Raw genomic sequence first — 16520 nt, forward strand, 5'->3', positions numbered from 1 at the left:
GCTCAAGGCAATCCTAGCTCACCTCATTTTTTTCCTGTCCCTCCAAGACCATAATTCTTTGTTGCCTGATGTCGAATTGCTTCCCATTTTGTTTCACAAATTCTGTTTGTCTCAGGGACAGTAAATCCAGTCCTTGTGGCTCCACTGTGGTCAGAAACAAGTCTTAAAATTTTCTGAGTCTCTGAACTTTAAGCCTAAATGGCTAGTTTTGTCCTGGCCTTGAAAATGCCATTGTCCTAAACTTACCATGTGACATGGTATTTGGACTTTTTGCTTGACTGTATCTTTTTAGAGAAGTTCAGATTGCTGTGGCGGTGTTTATTATGAATGTTGTTCCAAGCAGAATTAGGCAAGAGTCGTGTTAATGGGTAAAACAGCTATTTCAGATACTAGCAAAATGTTAACATTGTTATTAAATAGTTATCCTTTTTGTAATACAGTATTCCTTGAGCCCCCACTATAAGCTGGGCATTCTGCCAGACTGAAGATACAGGAATGAATAAACATCATCCCCACCTGCAAGGAGCTGATGCTCTAATGAGGGAGCAGATGGGGAAGCTGGCAGAATGGTCCATAAGTGCAAGGGCCGCGTGCCGAGAGAAGCATAGCACATTTGGAAAAGAGCGACTGGTCTTTCCTCGTTTACAATTTGGGAGAGAAAGATACTCTCGTAAAACAACATCTCCAAGTGGTGTGAGCCCTGTGCTGGTAGGATTTGCTGATGATCATAACAACAGCTCATGTTTATTGAGTTGTCATATACGTCAGTCACTACTTCATGAGTGTTCTCATGTAATCATCAGAACAACTCCATGAGGGGTAAGGGTTGTCATCATCCCCTTTTTATAGATGAGGAAACTGAGACAGAGCAGTTAAGTCATAAGGCCAAGGCCACACTCATTGCTCTGGTGAAAGGGCAAACTCATTTAAACTCATACTTTGACCACACATCCAGTAACCATATTTCTTTTTATGGTAGTTGGTAGCATAATCAGCAGCAGACCGTTCCTTTTGAAGAGTCGACCACATAATACGTAGGGTACAAACCAAATAATCTGTACCTGAAAACATAGTCCACACTCTTTTTCTTCCTAGAACATCTTCTGGAAAAATAAATTCTCAGATGTTTCTATTTTTATTCCAGTTTCCTTTTCTCTGTGTTAAGGCAAAGGTTATCCTTTCCTTTCACTGAGTGGTTAGTCCTCTGATTTTCTCGAGCTATGTTACTGGAATAATCACTGGCTTCTCTTCCCCCTCAGAATTTTCCTTTAGTACCTTGTACCTGCTCTGGAAAAGGGCCAAGTTTTAGAGAATGGGGGATTTTGTGAACCTCCAGAATTTTATTAAGTGTCTGAGTTTCACTCGGAGAGTGCAGTTTGTTTCAAAAGACTTGTAATTTCGTCATTCATGTAACCATTTTTTATTGAGTACCTACTATGTGGCCGGTGCCAATGGAAAAGGGCACAAAATAAAAAATAAAGCATTTTCATATGGACCATACATTCATGTGTGTGCGTGCAGGAGGGGAGAGGGCATACAGACCACAAATAATTAAAATATAGCAGGTAAAGTGAAAAGTACAAAAAACAAAGACCCAAACAGAATGCCTTCATACATGCCTATAGTTATTTTCATTGTAACCAACAGGCACAAATTAATTAGTACATCTCCTGACCTCATATCTAGCTTAGGTGATTCAAACAAGAACATTTGAGAAATTTGCTTTTGATAATGTTCTATATTTGATTTACCTTAATATTTACCTTTATATTCTTATTTACCTTGAAATGTTTTGTTGTAAACATTTTTCAGACCCTTTTTTGCTAAGTTCCCACAATCAGTCTGAAACTCAGTATTTGCTTTACAAATATACAATTGAAAACAAATTGCCCATAGATCACTGTACTGCCAGGATACTTTTGCCTCTCTCCAACGGGTCACTTGAATAGTAATTTCCAAGGCGCAATTCAGTCGAGAGTGGCCAGATGTTTGCTTTGAGGACGTTCCCTTCTCGAAGATAAAGACCAAGACTCAGGGAAGGGTTATAAACATGAATGTGTTTAACCATCCACTTTGTCTACGCAAAGACTAAGTGTTCTTGGGTAAAGGAATCAGTCACTTGAGGTAGTCATCTGAAGAAATTTGGTACGAATTCCACTGATATTTGTACTATTTCAAAAAATGGCATAAAGAAACCAAAGCATTCACTACTGGGCAGAGGAAGGAACCCAGACATGAAGTTCGTGGTTGGTGGAATTTGTCTTTGGTATTCTCCTCGTCTGTCTCTCCGGCTATGCCCAGAGCCTGCCGTCTGCACCCGTGCGTGAGTGGCATCTTGTTGTGACTGCAGGAGAGGGGAGGAGGTGTAACTCTGTCCCTTGACCATCTGTGACCGATGCCCAAGACGCCCATTTACTGAATCTCTGCGACGTAGCTACTAAGAATTCAAGCAATAACAAGAATATGAATAGCTATTACTCACATGGTACCTGGTAGGTCCCAGCTGAAGTGCTTTACAAATGTTAACCCTTTTAATGATCGCTACACCCTAGGAGGTAGGTACCATTATCTCCATTTTACAGAAGAGGAAACTGAGACACAGTTAGCGACTAAGTGACAGAATTTGGAGTTTTTTTTTTTTAAAGATTTTATTTATTTATTCGACAGAGAGAGAGACAGCCAGTGAGAGAGGGAACACAAGCAGGGGGAGTGGGAGAGGAAGAAGCAGGCTCATAGCAGAAGAGCCTGATGCGGGGCTCGATCCCGGAACCCGGGATCACGCCCTGAGCCGAAGGCAGACGCTTAACCGCTGTGCCACCCAGGCGCCCCAGAATTTGGAGTTTTACTCAGGCAGTCTGGCTGTGGAGTCCTACCTCGGCTGGGCCATATTGCCTTTCAGACTGAAAGGTTAGTAAGACACCAGTGCTGGCTCAGAAGCGCGCTAGTCCCACAGGGAAGATTCGCACACTTGTTCATTGGTTCCTTCCTTTAGTCAATGTTCGCGGCGCATCTGCTCTACGCTGAGAACTCTGCGAGCTTGCAGCTGGGCATATCCCTTGTCCCTATTGAACGCACCAGTACACAACCTACTATAATATGTGGCACATGCAAGATGGAGAAATTACAAGTGTTATGGGAGCCCCAACCGGAAGCCATGGACACGGTCCCTGGGGGGTAGGGAGAGCTGGCAAGAAGGTGATATTTGAGCTTCATTTCTAAGGATGGATTTTACATCTCCCATTTAAAATATAACTCCCAGGAGACCTAATGTCTTAAATTGGATCATTTTACAACTGCTTGGATGAATTCTTCTTTCCTAATGCACAGAGGGTGAAGAAGGCAAGCGAGCGGTGGGGAGAAAGGAATATTACTGGTGTTGGCAGCGGGGGCCAGGGAGAGGGGTCTCACTGGATGGAGGAGGAGACGCAGAAACTTCTGAAAGGGACTCCTCTTGCGTCTCAGTTTCCCATTTCGAACTCCTTCTCCTGCCTGTCCTCCAGGGCTCTGACGCTCACCTGGCCTGAGAATGACTGGAGATTCAGAGTCACCGCATGCCTTGCTCTTTATTCTTGATCAAAGTCTCGCTTCCTGATGGAGAAACCCACTCGTTTAAAGCTGTATGTGTTTAAAAGTAGTCTGTTCTGCAGTACCGATCATCCCTTTGGAATCAGAGTTCTTTTTCAGAGTTCTAACTATAAGGAGGGAGAAGTTACTCAAGACACCATTTGTATTTAACTCCAAACTGTCCATGGGTTGAGGATTTAAGCTGCCAGGAACATTCTTACTTTCTAAGGAGGGGGACACGGACGTGGGGGAGTCATCTGCCTGCGTAACGCGTGTGGTCTCTCTCTTACGGGAAAGCATGGGAAACACGGTTCTTTCCCCGTGCAAAGAGCATGCGGGTTGTTACACAGAGCTTCTATTCTTTATATTCCAGAGTGGCTACAAGTAGACCTTTATAGCACAGGAATATTTGATATAAAATTAGGCAGTTAATAAGCAGAAGGAAAGTAAAGCATCTTACTAAATATTATAATAAATAATACCCTTACGAATAAAGGGTAAGGGACAGCAGATAGACAGGGTGCAATTTTGGGTGGTGTAGACAGGAGAGTACTTTCTGAGGGGGGGACACTGAAGCAGAGCCCTGCATGAGGGTAAGAGAGCACAGCCATCGCCAAGGTGGGAGAGGGGAGGGATGGGTCGGGCCAGGCGGGAAGTGGAGCCGCACCTGGCGTGGGGCCAGGATCAGAGTAAGGCTGGTCTGTGTCGCTTTGCCTGAGGACAGAAACTGCCTTCTCTGAGAGGGGTACCATCTTAGCCTGATGCCACCACTTCTGTTTCTGTCCATCACCACTCTGAGGTCGGCAGGCAGACATCAGGGCCTGGAGGCCAGATCCTGGGACGCAGGAGAGGCTGATCTGGAGAAGGAGGAAAGGTTATAAGGGGAGCCCAACCTGACCCACATAAGGTTGCCACGGTTATGGACCCTGGACGGGTTCCAGAACACAATAGAGAGAATGAAGAGAAGCTGCACATATTTCAAAGTTTTTTCCAGATTCAGGAGTAGAGCCTCCTCCCTGCTTTCCTCCTCCCTCCCTCTGTCCACCTCTCCTTCCCTGTCTTTCCCTTCCGGACACAAGATTACGTAAATCCTAACTCTTACTCATAACACGGCCTCATCACTGGTCTATGCAGTGTCTTGGCGCAGAGCATTTGAAAGCCTGGGGATTTCCCTGCTTCTCGCCTTGCTCTTGAATCCAATCAGGGGGAGGCCTGCAGTTACCGGAGGCTTGACAGCAGGCTTGGAAGCTCGCTGCCTGCATCGGCGCCTGGTGACCCTGGATGGGGGCTGCGGAGACGGGCTATTTCTATGCGTACTTACTTGTCGTTTTCCATGCAGACCCTACGTCTCCCTTAGACAACCTTCGGTTGTAGAGCCCACGCTTTCCACAGCCGCGCTGTAATGAGCGGGGAGAGGGAGGGATGGGTGCTGCAGCGAGGGAGGCTGGGCCACGTCGAGGGCTCCCCCCCCCCCCCCCCGGGGAAATCCGCCCGTCACTAACGCAGAGCAGCTGTCGGCCAGAGCGCGCCCCGCCAACAGCTGCCCCGCCACCGCCTGCCTGCGGAATCAAGTGCAAGAGTCCCGGGTCACAGAGGCATGAGAGTGAGGCCAGCTTGCTGCTGCCCGGCCTGCTATTTATAGACCTCCCTCCGGTACAGCAGATAGATGGACACAAGAGGATTTCTGAGCTGGAACCAGGTTTCCTGTCACTTACGGCTTCCGATAGCCCTTTGCTAGCAATCCTTCCGGCGAGTATGACCTGCACTTTTTTGGACTTTAGCAGGACAACGAGTAGTTATTAGAAAAGAAACATCAAGGGGCTAGGGGCTCAGGTGCACAGCTCTTGCTGCTCACCAGCAGCTCCACCACGGTCTCTCCGAATCCACGCTGCCTGATGAATTACTGCACAGCCCCCTCGTCGGGGTTAGAATACCTTTAAAGAGGCACCAACATCCTCTTGAGGATTTGAAAATGGAAGGAAGGTGAATAATTGGACAATTGTGTATTGCATAGACATAGTAGGACCTGCAAAGCTCCCTGTAGGGAAATTTTGATGATAGTGGGGTTTTTTGGGTGTTTTTGAGAGAGAGAGAGAGAGAGCGCGCACGTGCGCGTGCACAAGTGGGGGGAGGGGTGGGAGGAGGGGCAGAGGGAGAGAGAGAGAATCTTAAGCAGGCTCCACGTCCAACGTGGAGCCTGATGTGGGGCTGCATCCCACGACCCTGAGATCATGATCTGAGCCAAAATCAAGAGTCAGATGCTTAACCAACTGAGCCACACGGGCGCTCTGATAGTGTTTTTTATAATACAGATGATATTATAGATGTGACATAGGTAATATTATTTCCTTACCAGTATCAGTTTAATACATGTAATGATACGAACACTGATTAGTATTAGTAATACTAATAAAGGTAGTAATGATAGGTAATAATATAGGTAATATTTTTTCCTTAACAGTATCAAGTCCATCATCAGGTAATACAGACTAATACATTTTCCAAAGATCTTAGGTCATTAAAATAACTGAGCCCCATGTCATCTTAATAAAGTTTAAGGTATTAAATTCCTTCCAAATAGCATAAATCATGACTACATTTAGAAATAATCAATAAAATATATAACTAAAAAATGATCACCATAATCTAAAATTACCGGAAGCCAAGACCATGATTCTTCTCCCTTCCTTTTCATTTCTAGAAGCTGCTGTCATCCCTTGGCTTGTGGCCCTTTCCCCCATCTTCAAAGCTGGCAACATCACATCTCCCTGAATCCTTTTTCTGTCACCAAGGCTCATTCTGAGCACAGCTGGGAAAAACTTTCTGCTTTTAAGGACCCATGAGATTAGACTTGGTCCGTCAGGATTACCCCAGATACTCTCCTCATCTCCAGGTCCTTCACTCAATCCCATCTGCAAAATCTCTTTTGCCAGAAAAGGCAACATTCACAGGCTCTGGGGTTCAAGGATGGACATCTTTGGGGACACTATGCTGCCTCAAATAGGGGGCAATTGGAACTAGGCATGGGGTGGGGGGGGGAGGGCTTTCCCCTGGTACTCTGAGGAGCACGCAGAAGGCCAGAACTGTCCACCTAAAGTAGAGGCTGGAGAATTTATCCACCAGCTCCCATGCCCCATCGGGGGAGGATTCTCCTGGAGGTAACTTGCTGCACCTCCAGCTGGGTGGGACAAATGGGCTCTGGCGTGTTGGGGTGCAGAGGTCCTTCACCCTATCAGCACAAAGGAAGAGAGCTGGCAAGGAAAGGTCTCCCACAGCTGCTCTGAAAACAGAGGTGGCCGAGAGGATGTGCACCGGGCAGTGGGCAACTGCTACCTCAAGGGAATGATGGCACTTGGTGGCCTAAGACTCACTTAGGTCTGGAAGTTGGATCCTGGAGCTCAAACCAAGCCTGCATCACTCACTGTGAAGGCTTCATGGGTGTGAATCCTTCCCTAAGCCTTAGTTCTTCCCATCTGTCAGATGGAAGACCATTAAGGACCACATGGAGCTGTAATGAGTATTAAATGCACTAACATATGCAAAAGAGCTGATGTGTAGTGATCGGTCATACACACGGTAGCAGGAATTTTTACTTATCTACCCAAAGAAACATACATTGGTTGCCAGGCACTGGGGATGTGTTGTGAACGAGACTGGCAAGGTCCCTGCTCTCATGCAGCTTCCCTTCCGGTGGGGGACATAGGCAATACGTAGGTCAATAAATATTCAAGGCCTTCCGGATCACAGTTGCCGCAGTAAAGGACATGAAGACGGTGACAGTATAGAAAGTAAAGAGGCGGGGCTGCGGCCGAAACTGCCCAGTGTCACTCCACTCCCCACCCCCACCTTTTTGTTCTGGCAGAACCTAGTGCATTCGGAGGGCAGGTGGGGGTTTCTTGATTGTGAGAGCAGAGCCCCTACCCCAGCCCCAGGGGTGAATCACGGCTGGTCTAGATCAGTGAGGATCACCCCATTCCCCTTGGCCAGCGACAGGCATAAAAGCAGACACGAGACTCAGTGACATTCAAGGGGCTGCGGAGGGTAAGCGGGGGCTCTGTTCCTGCCCAGGGAGGAGAGAGCCTTTTGCCTTCCCCCCATTTCTGCCGCCTCAAACAAAATGAGTGAGCCATCTGGACTGGCAACAGCTTCTTCAGATCATGAAACAGCAAGCATGAGATGAAATCCCGACAGAGCGGCGAAGGGCTGAGTCCTTGATGAAGCTGAGGGGATGCGGAGCTGAGCCGCTGACTACGTCTCAAGACGGCTCACGGGGGAAAAAGAAACTCTCCTTCTTTCTCTCTCTCTCAATGCTCTAGCTAGTCTGGTTTTCTGTGGCTTGTAGCTGAGCACGCTCTTAACCAACACAAGTATTCCAGAAGTGATTTTAATTGGAGGCAAGAAGGATCCCTTACAGAAAGAACCAGGGAAGAGCGTTGAGGCATTGGGGTCTGTGATGAAGTTGGAGGATGGTGGGTGGCCAGAGGGGCACCGGGGGAGGGGGGAGAGAAGACTCATGAGGTGACCAGAGGGCACCCTTCCAGGGCCTTGACTTCAGGAAGAGGAGGAGTTTCCAAAGCAAAGTGAAGCTACACAATGGTTCTAAGCAGGAGAGGGACAGGTGGTCACGGGGACTTGTCAATTCCACATTCTTTAACGTAGAACTGGAAAACGGTGAGACCTATAATGTTGATAGGGCTGTAAAAATACAGTTATTAAAGGTGATACTGATATCGGAAACTTGCAGACCTCTAATAATCGGTTGTTAGCAAAGAAGCTTGGGAAGGTAAGAGTCTGATGACTCCGTTGCCTTGAGAAGACGAGGCCCAGAGCTATAAAGCCTTTTACAACTAATTAATTGCTAGGAGAAAGGCTCACAATATTAGTAGGATATTTGACTTGGAAATCTTTGGAATATAATCCTAACCCACGTTAGGGTAAAGGCCCCGTTGTTTCAGATTGACTTGTTTTGTATTTGGTTATTATGAACATGTCTTGGCCAGCCTGTAAGAATTATTTGAGAGACATCAGGACTTTAAAAGTGTAATATACCATCTCCTTTAGAATGAAACCATCAATCCTAAAGCAACATATTAATTGATAATTGCACTCGGCCCACTGTTTATAATTCCTTAGGGACATGAATTCTTTTTATCTTGGTTTTTTTTTTTTTTTTTTTTGGTAAGAAAGTATCAAGGCTTCAGATTTCTCCCTTCAGGCCTGATTGAAATAAATGACTAACACATTCATTGTAATAAGGAGCTCTAACCTTTCTTTCTTAATAGAGAATTCTCTTGATGGCTGTATCTGTCTGGTGTGTTACCAAAATCATTCTGGCCGCGGTGGGAAGAATGACTTATAAAGAGCTAGAGCTGATACAGGGTGTCCGGTGAGGAGGCTACCACAGTAGCCGGGGAGAAAGACTGACAGCCCGATTTGGGGGCACAGTGAAGACGCAAACATGTGGACGGATCTGAGGTGCGTGTAGGAGGAGAAACCAAAACGGCAGGCTGAAGGGACCAACGATGAGTCATAGGGTTTTGGCTTGAGCCCCGAGATAGACAGTGATACTATTTACTGAAATTGGGACATTCGGGAGATGAATCGTCTGGGGTGAATAAGCAGTATTTAGATTCAGGCATATTTCAGCTCAAGGTGCCTAGCTGGTATCCAAGTGCAGCTACAGAGTTGGACGTATGTAAGTCTGGGGTTCCACCCAGAAGTAAGCGTGTGCCCAGAGAAGGGATCTCAGGTGGGGCTCTGGGGCCAGGCCAGGATTTACAAAAGTAACACCACCCCCTTGTACAGATAGGGAGTAATCTGTTACCAGGAAGAATAATGCCAACCAATTTCTCTGGCCCGCTACGCTCTAGCCTGTTTTGGAAGCCCCGCAGATGCGAGATCTGGTGTAGGCCTCTCCTGCGGTCGAATGTGCCGCTCCATCCTTCCCAGAAGACCCTCCGCCAATCACTCAGGTACACATAATGGAAGCTCAGTGAGTACCCAGTGTCCACCAAGGACAGCAAATCCCTGTTAACGTTGTGACTCAGAGGGCGGAAAGCTAGCTCTATCTTGGGTGACTAAGACTCCTTTGAAAAGCATGCCTTTGAAAGCAGATGTGGCGTTTGGGTGATGTTTTAGTGCTCGGGTGTTGGAGTGCTCTGTGGATTTTCTATTCACGTGCAGAAGTCACTTGGAGCCAGAGAGGGGGAGCGGGGCAAGGGCAGTACTGAGGCCCTCGAGCTCACCCGTGCGCTCGCTGCTTTTCCTAAATGTGGGGTTGGGCTGAGATGAGCTCCAGGAAGTGGACCGTCCTGTGTGTGTCAGCCCAGAACAGTGAGGCGGGAAACAGGCTAAATAAAGTTATCTTGGTGATTAATCACTATTTTCAACTGAAGCCTTTGGCTTAATGATCTGTTCTAAGTATGCTAATTTGGCCAGCTGTCCCTAGGTAGCTAACTGTACCCCTAAGTTAAAAGCCTCCATCTAGCAGGGAAGAACACTTTCTGGAGGAAGAATGCCCACCCACCAGAGGGGAAGGAGGACTTTGTTTTAGTCTCACGTTCTCAGCCTTTTCTAACCCACTCTTGTTGGATGTGCAAATCAAGGCCCCCCAGATATTCTGACACCTTCCTTCCCTGTCACCGCAATGCCACTGAAACTCAGCGGGAAAGGAAAGCCTGCTGTGGGGGTCGAGGAGGGCTAATGGGTTGGACTAGTGGTCCTTCTTGTCCTTGGAATATAGTCCTGAAGGCCTTAGTTTGTCTTTGAACACACCAATCCTACAAATCAATAAGACGGGATGTTTCCCTCTTGTGTCTCAGCTTTCAGGACTCAGGTTAGTGCAGGGGTGCCCCTAGGTGTGTGTATTAAAATGTAGGTCTTATTATTTTTCAGGTATGGTGAGAACAGATCAGGAGATAATTGCCATTGAAAACATAGCTTGTGATACTCATGGATCCCAATAGGAGGGGGCACACCATGCCGTGGGGGGGCGGGGGAGCCCAGGAGGAGGCATCAGGGCCAGAGGGGGGACAGGAGCAAAGGGTACAGTGGGGGCAAGAGCCTTTCTTGTGGTTTCTGTGGAAGAAACGTGTAAGGCAGGGTAAGGAGGGTTGGGAGTGTCTGATGTGAATAATTTCAATGGACTTGGGGGCCATAGGGCTTCTCCCTGGCTATCTGGCACCCGACCCAGGGGAATAATGGCCCTGGGTGTGAGAGCCACAGAGGAGGTGGTGGGGCATGGGCTCTGGATTGCAGGGGGGCATATGCAGGGCCCTTCCCCATCTCTGCGAATTAGCTAACCCTGGGAGACGCAGTCCCTCCAGATCAGCAAGCCTGCCCTCCCCCCAGGTTGGAGCATCAGACGCACAGGGTTAATACAGTGTGAATCGTAGTCCTGTGAGGACCGAGCTGCCTCTGATCTTTACTGGGACAAGCTGGGGCTGCAGAGCCTTGGGGTAACCTTGGGGCTTACTCCCTGAGTCTCAGTTTCCTCCTGTGCTAAACGGAGGAAAAATACCTGCTCCTAAGGTAGTTGAGATTAAATGAGATTGTGGAGCCAAGAGGTTAGCATCGTGCCTGGTACCTGCCGTGTGCTCAGTAAAAGGCACGTGTGTTTCTGTTCTGTTCGACGTAGCAGCCGGATTCTGAGCTCTCGTTGCAGAAGCCGGAGTTGTTTCGGTTGAGAAGCTCTTGGGTTGCAGCGCTCCTGCAGCCTCTGATTCTCCTTGTTGGAAAGCAGCTCCTCTCGGGATCCAGGGCTTTCTTTTCTCTTTTCAATTCTTTTAAATGCAGGGAGTTGCTTTGCATGTAGGTGATGGTGCCACTTTGATGAATCCATAGGTGGAACTGAATCCACTCACCTGGGGAGACCTTGGACCCAGGAGAGGAAGTGGTTCCCTTCGTTTTCACCAAATAGTTGAAGAGCCAAGCCATTTCTGAAAGCCTTCCACTGATTGATGAACGGATCAATTTCCCGTTAACCTTTAGTAATAGAATACATGATGCTATTGAGAGCGGGGTTTGGGAATCTTTACATTTTAGTTCATCTCCCACTTGTGCAATTTCTTTCTTTCCTTCCTTCAATGAATATTTATTATGCCTGAGGCACAGGGAGGAAGCAATTTACATAAAAGAATTTAATGGGAGGAAGCAGGGCATAGGAAGCTCAGAGTGCCGCACATTTTCTTGCTAGGTAACCAGGTTTGCTTTTATTTTAGATTTCTCTCCATTTTTGTGAGTGTGTAAATGAAATTACTAAAAGAAGAAAATGAAGTCTGAGGCCAGTGAATGCCTTCCCTGGACAGTAATTAGTTGCTTCTGCTTTAAATTTCCCTTTCCTTTGACGTGAGGGCTTTATCCACCTTGTAATTATTCTGCCGTGTCTTTAGACCAAATGATGTTAGCTCTTGGATTTGTGGAACAACTGACAATGCAGAACCACGTGGATAATAGCACTTGGAAGATCACCCATCGGCGGACCGACACAGCCGTCATCTTCTGCTGCAGCCCCAGCTCGTCTCGGTCAAAGATCAGAAGTAGGTCAGGACCAGATGCAGAGAGATGTTCTTTACCAAAGGCCACAGTCTCTCCAAACCTAGTCCCTACTGCCTTTCCTTATGTCCCCTGCAGCTTGGTCTTTCCAGTTTGTGTCGTCTTCTGGGCCCAGTGCCAGCACGGAGCAGGGAGATAGATACCTGTGCTCCGAAGCGGAGCACCCGGCGTTGGGTCTCTGCAAATGGCTTTAGCTTGCAGAGCCAGAGCTTCTTGGTTGGTAAGATGCGGCCAGTGGCACCCAGAGTCAGATGGGTTTCTGGAAAAGATCACAGTGCTGTCCCTGAGTCTTGCGGAGCCTCCTCTGGGGCTCTGTGGCTTCCCTTGGTGTGTAGAGCACAAAAGACTTAGCAGGCAAAGGCACCCTCTTCCGTACCAGGCAGAGCTTTGACTTAAATCCCCTAAAGTAGGCTGGGTCCCATGTGAGTCACTTTTTTTTTTTAAGGTTTTATTTATTTGGGAGAGAGAGAGAGAGAGAGAAAGAGAGAGAGTACAAGCCGGTGGATGGGCAGGCATAGGGGGAGGGAGAAGCAGGCTCCCCGAGGAGCAAGGAGCCCCATGTGGGGCTTGATGGGAGGACTCTGGGATCATAACCCAAGTCAAAGGCAGACACTTAACCGACTGAGCCACCCAGGTGCCCCCCATGTGAGTCTTAAGGAGCCTTTTGCCCTTTTTATCTTAGGGCTGGGGGGGGGGGGAGGCAGCTGATTTTTCTTTTTCCTTTTTTTTTTTTTTTCTTTTTGCCAGGTTTGAAAACCTGCCCAAGATTATAGCACCAAGCTGCATCAGAGGTGGGTCTCCAGCCCATCGGCTGAGTCCAAAACCCACACTCTTTCCTCTACATTTCCATTTTATACCGACGGCATGAAATCCCAAGGGACCCACTGTAGTGGCTGAGAGATGAGTGAGAGTTCAACAAGAAAACAAACACGCTCTGGCTGACCCTGGAGAAAGCGCTTCCATGGCCTTCAGTGTAGGTCATCACGGCAGCTGGCGCCCCCCAGCCCCCACCCCGCACAGGCTTCCTGAGCTCCCTGGATCCTCAGTTGTTACGGAACCCCCCCCCCCCCCCGTAACTCTGCTCTCTGGCCACTCACTGAAGACTGACCTCCTGTGGCCAAGAGTGACGGGTGGGGTCAGACGGGGCAGCATGCCACGTGCAGCTTGCTTGCTGTGTGACTGGGTGAGATCGGGATGGAGCTAGGGGAGACATGGCTTAATGACACCAGTGGAGTGCCTCCTGTCATCACGTGTGGGGCTCCAGACTCAGCCATGAGAAACCTGGCAAGTCCGCTTATAAAGCCTCCCACTCCCCACTGTCTCCATCCCGTGTCCAGCATCAATCGTTCCAGCTCCCAGGGCGGGGGAGAGGTGCCATGGTGGCAGCTCCTATGAGCTCTCTGTGTCCCTGAGGAAAAAGCGGACCTTTTAATGTGCTACTTTGCAAAAAACGCCTACAGCAGGCAGCAAATCATTGTCAAGATCAGAGGAAGGCAAGGGTCAGCTTCCCCTTCCCTGACTCACAGCAAGGGTCAGCCTGTGAAGAGACTCAGAGGGGAGAAGAGACATGACAGGGGGTTGTAAAGGGTACCACAACAGAGAGAGCTTAGGAGCTGTTATCCCGGAAGCTTCAACCATACCTGGGCCAGGCGCCATTGGTGGACATGGCAGACACACGGTCCCCAGCAGCTGATTTTATTCAGAGGGCTGTGGAGTTCCTGGACTGCGTCCCTGGTCTGAGGCAAGGGGACGATTTGGTGGTCCTCCACGTCCCACTACTGATACATCACTGCAGAGGGCGCATTGGGCACACTCGCCATTGGTGAGACCTGTCACACACCGCCTGTTTCCGTTTCCCCACCACCTTCTCTGGAACACCCACTCTTTGTTGCCGGTTGGGGACTCTGAGAGGGAGAGACAGAGATAGAGGGAGAGAGTGTGCAGGCGTGCGTGCGTGTGCGTGCGAGCGTGAGTGAGCGTAGTCTTTAGGACCCACTACCAACTACCTGGGAGCCAGGAACATCTGTCTTGTTCCTGGTGCCTTTTCCTACCTTCTTTCCAGAAGGGGTCTTGCTAGCACAATGAGCGGCACCCACATTTCAGTCAGGTGGAAGTACCTTCCACCCCACAAGGGATGCTCTCTTCCTGAGAGAGACTCGTGACTGTACCGGTCAGGTGTAGTCGTCTGGATCCAGGTATCGATGTATCACTGTGATCTACGTGCCCATCCACCCCTCCCCGTCTACCTAAAACAATATTTAAAGGAGTTCTTCAACCTCAAGACTTGGTAGAAATTCAAAAGGTTTTGCTGGAAAGGACACTATAAGATGAAAGCTATATGAAGCTATAATGAAATGAAAGCTACAGCTAAGGAAACATGTAAAACAAAGTTCAAAAGAGTTTCAGGGGCCCCCTCTTCTAAAATTCCGGTTGTTGCTCACCCAGCAACTGGAAAGGACTCTTCCCTGAACATGGCTGACATCGGGGGATCTGGGTCCCAGCTGTACATTAGAATCACTCGAGCTGCTTTAAAAATGACTTAATGTTTTGCCTCACGCAAGATCAGATCTCTGGGGATGTCTGGGGTACAGACATCGGTCTTGAAAAGAACTGCCCCCATGCTTCTGCTGCACAGGGCAGAGCAGGAACCACTGGACAAAATAAGCCAACCAGGCTGGGAACGGAAGAGGGCAAAGAACTCAACTCTTGGCATCCAGAAAATGGAAAATAAAAATTGAAGGGGAAAAAAGGATCTGAAAGGTTTTCTTTTTTTAAATTTCTCTACCCATCTAAGTATTAATTATATGAGTCAGTGCCACCAAAACCTACCTAAAAGCATATCCCACGAGAAGCCCTAAGCTCTCCTCAGTCACCCTCGTGCAGGTACCCGGCAGGCTGACCCTCAGCACACCCACGACACTCCTTGACATTTTGTCTCTTGTCCTCAAGCCTCCCCCAGACCACCTTATCTACTAATTCTCTGGGAAAATAGAAGCTCCCTAAGTTCCCCATGCGCATACGGCACCCCCTTCTACCCACCCTCACCTCCTCTCCTCTAGACTCAAGGGAGGAGCACTCCCTCCTTTTATCAAGGCCACTCCCTCCAAGGGAGGGGATGAATGAATGAAAAAGCATTCCCTGCCCCCCGGCTCTGGAGCAGCAGCAAATACCCTCCCTCTGCCCTTCACCTTTAACTTCTCCTTATAAATTGACTCTTTGCCAGCACATAAAACACTCTATTCTGCCTTCTTAAATCAAAACAAAGCAATCCACCTCAATCATATGTCCCCCCCCCCCCAAGTTCTTTCTCCCTTTCATCGCAATCAAGCTACCTGAAAGAATAATTTCCATGAACTGCTGGTACTTCCTCGCCTCCCGTTCTCCCTCTTGGGTCTCCCAGACTCTGACTTCTAGCCTTGTCACTCCACTGAAATGCCCCTCGCCCACTACCTCTTTCTTGCATAGTCCCGTGCCTCACAGATGCTAGCAGGGGTCACCATACCCCAGGACTTGGCTCCACCCCACCCCCAACACCCTCTCCTGACCTGCACCTGCCTCCTTGTGGTCACGCTCTGCCCACACAAGCTACTGGGGTTCTATCAATTCCCCTAAGCCATGCTCACTCTCTTCTCTCATGCTCTTCCCTCTGCCTGTAGTGTTTGTGCCTACATTTTTTATTTCTGAATTACACACAACGTAGCTTAGATGGCTCCCATTCTCTTTTGACAGGAAGAGTTATTTCCTAGTTGAGAGGAGAGAAAAAAAAATGGCTTCCACCAATGGGCAGCACTGTGGGCTGACACTTCCTGTGAGACACTGATAGAAGTCCCCCAGCTGTGGTAGCTCAGAAGGTTAATTTTCATCATTCTACTATAAAACTACACTAGAACCTTCTTTAAATGCAGATACTTGATTTGAAGGATAACTGGTTTGGATGCCAGTAATAGGATTATTTTCTAGGCAAACCTACCTATTTGTAGAATCATAATGGAGTGAAATATGGGGTCCTATTTAATGCAAGTACTTGTTCCATAATTCTGTATTTCCCCCATTTGCTTGATTATGAGAATCCCCTGCTATATTTATTAAAAATCCAATTTTTGGGCCCCACTCCTACCTTGGGAATCAGAATCTCCAGGGCAGGGGCTATATTACTCATGAGTCTTTAAACATTCATTATCTCCTAGGATGTAGGATTGTGACTAATGGATAGCAAGGCCAATTACCTGCTCATTACCTACTGAAAAAGCAAGGAAGACCTTGCTGGCTGAACTGGAGAAACTGGGACATTTGAGCAACATCTGAGATCAAGGCAAAACTAAATGTTCCTTAAGCTTCCTCCTCATGCATGGGTTCTTGACTGGTACCCCTCACTCCTGCCAGGATTGGGCTTCTCCAAATGC

General features: G+C 48.2%; 2 long non-coding RNA genes across 3 annotated transcripts in view; both read right to left on the reverse strand.

The window, feature by feature from the left end:
• Window positions 1-16520, reverse strand: part of LOC148108504 (uncharacterized) — a 44224-nt gene that overhangs the window by 24807 nt on the left and 2897 nt on the right. The window lies entirely within an intron of this gene.
• Window positions 2668-4977, reverse strand: LOC148108505 (uncharacterized). Its single transcript, XR_015727810.1, has 3 exons — window positions 4886-4977; window positions 4232-4421; window positions 2668-3588 (listed from the first exon to the last, which is right to left on the reverse strand). It is a non-coding gene; the product is annotated as an uncharacterized LOC148108505 (long non-coding RNA).

Source organism: Ursus americanus, chromosome 19 (assembly GCF_024610735.1).
Source record: "Ursus americanus isolate L20-20 chromosome 19, mUrsAme1.1.p, whole genome shotgun sequence".
Lineage (NCBI taxonomy): Eukaryota > Metazoa > Chordata > Mammalia > Carnivora > Ursidae > Ursus > Ursus americanus.